Below are 2,218 nucleotides of genomic sequence, written 5' to 3'. Positions count from 1 at the left end.
GGGGGCTGATTGATTATTCAAATTTGTAGCCGACAAGGAAGGAAGGTCTCATCGACACGGGGCCGCAGCCCGAGGCGCGGATCGATGCGCTCCGCTCGGGAGGGGGCCCTCAGCGGGGCTCGCAGGAGGGCTCCGACATATTTTGGCTTCCGGAATGCGAAACCCCCGGGGGCTCGACACGGTGCCATGTCGACTCGGCAGATATCTGCTTTTTGCCGACGTGATTCTCAGGATTTTCGCCCCGCAAACTTCATTCGATTGTGCCACTAATATGAGCAAACACTCTTTCTAAATCTGATCTGTTTCGGGCACCCTGAACCCTAATGGTGCATTTTTACCTACGCAATTGTCTATTAGTTTGAACGTCTGTGGACGCTGAGCAGTGCAGGACGATATCAGAAAAGCCAATAAACGGCATGTTTTGAGCGAAAGTCTCTTCTGAGGTCCATTTTTCGGGTACTCAGACCAGATGTAGACATGTGAATCTCGAAAATCCAGAAGCGGAGCTTCACTTTAGACGTGATTTGAGTTAGTTGTTGATTTGAACAGTTCCATTGCTCGGAAAACGTTGATGACTTTTTTTACTTGTTTTAGATTTACTTTATAGGCACCTTGATACCCGATTAAATAGCCATTTAGATAACAACCCCCTATAAATACCGCTACCCAGCAGACAGACTTTAGACTTAATTTTCATTCATAAGCAGATTGTTGTTGCTACTATATTATAAACACTCACTTTGTAAAAGTTGATTTTAATACCAACTTATTTAATTTTAATAATATTTTTGAAATGTCTTCAAATTTTAGAATTTTCCAGTTTTAGCCAAGTCTGATTAGTCAATTGGAAGAAAGAGCTTTTAATTGCTCAATTTTGCAAAGTTTCACTTAAAAATGCTGACAATCTTAAGGTATTTTCCGCGAAAAACTATGAAAGAAATTTGGAATCCTTCGTCGCTTTGTAAACAGTTTTGAAATCTCTTTCCGGCTTCGAACTTGGAGCAAAAATCAAACAATTTGCTATCAAAAACCGAACAGAATAAGAGAAAGGTTGTAACAGATTATTTGTGATTCTCGTCACCTCCCTTCCTCTGAAAACTGTAGAATTTGTTAAAAAATGTGGTTTTTTAGTTTTGACTGATTTTCTTTGCTTTGCTTTCTACTCAAAAACGCTCTATTTTGTAGAGTTTCACTTGAAAATACTGACGATCTGGAGGACTGTAACGGAAAAAATCACAAGATAAATTTATAGCTTTGTTAAAATTTTACAAAAACTTTTTTCAGTGCCGAATTGGGGACAAAAGGAAAATAAATTCCTCCCGTTGTTCCCCGAAAACCGGGTTGTCTCCAAAACTGATCACAAAACTGAAAGTTTTTAATCGGAAACGCAAACAAGCATTATTTTTTGATGATTTCTATCTTGAAGAAAACGACCACAAAGCGGAAGTTTACAAAAAACTATTGGGAAAATTGTAGGAGGATTTCTAAAGTTTTTTTACATTTTCAGGTCATTCCAGTTTTAGCAAAGTTTCTATTGAGCAATTCTTTCTACTTGCAAAAATCGCATTATTTTTAAGGTTCACTTAAAATACTGGCAATCTTCAGGTATTTTCTGTGAAAAATTATTCGCTCCTTAACCGCTTTGCAAAAATGTTGGGAAGACTTTTTGCAGCCTCGGTTATGGACAAAACCCTAATAATCATTTCGGGGTCTTTTTCCAAAAATATTTCCCCGCACTGAAAAACGCAAATTTTATAATCACTTATTTGGAAAAGCCTTGGAAGCTGGAGTTTCTTCGCTTTTAGGTCAACATTTCTAAACAACACTGTCTCTAAACAGAAAAAACCGCGGTTCTCCTAACGTTTTACTGTAAAATACTAAAATTTCATGTTTTCCGTCCCGTTTTTATAAAATTTTTTAAATAAATTACATTTTTAGAAAGTGAACAATGGATGGGGAATTGTTGGCAGTTTTCCCAAAAAAGTCTTGATTTCAAGAAGTTTTAAATTTGCGTCAAATTTTTTCAGTTGCAAAACCCACTCAAACATTTCCCGAAAACCGTAAAGGTTTTCTCCAAAACCGATCGCAAAACTAAAAGTTTTTAATCGAAAACGCAAAAAAGCATTATTTTCTGACAATTCTCTTCTTTTTTGACAGTAATGGGGTCTTTTCAGCCAAAAATTATCAAATTAATTTTCCTAGAAAACTCGCTTCATTC

The sequence above is a fragment of the Dendroctonus ponderosae genome, unplaced genomic scaffold (genome assembly GCF_020466585.1).
Source record: "Dendroctonus ponderosae isolate FM_Combo_2020 unplaced genomic scaffold, Dpon_F_20191213v2 Dpon_F_20191213_10, whole genome shotgun sequence".
NCBI classification, from domain to species: Eukaryota; Metazoa; Arthropoda; class Insecta; order Coleoptera; family Curculionidae; genus Dendroctonus; species Dendroctonus ponderosae.
The sequence above is the reverse complement of the archived record's forward strand: the minus strand, read 5'-3'. Positions refer to the sequence as shown.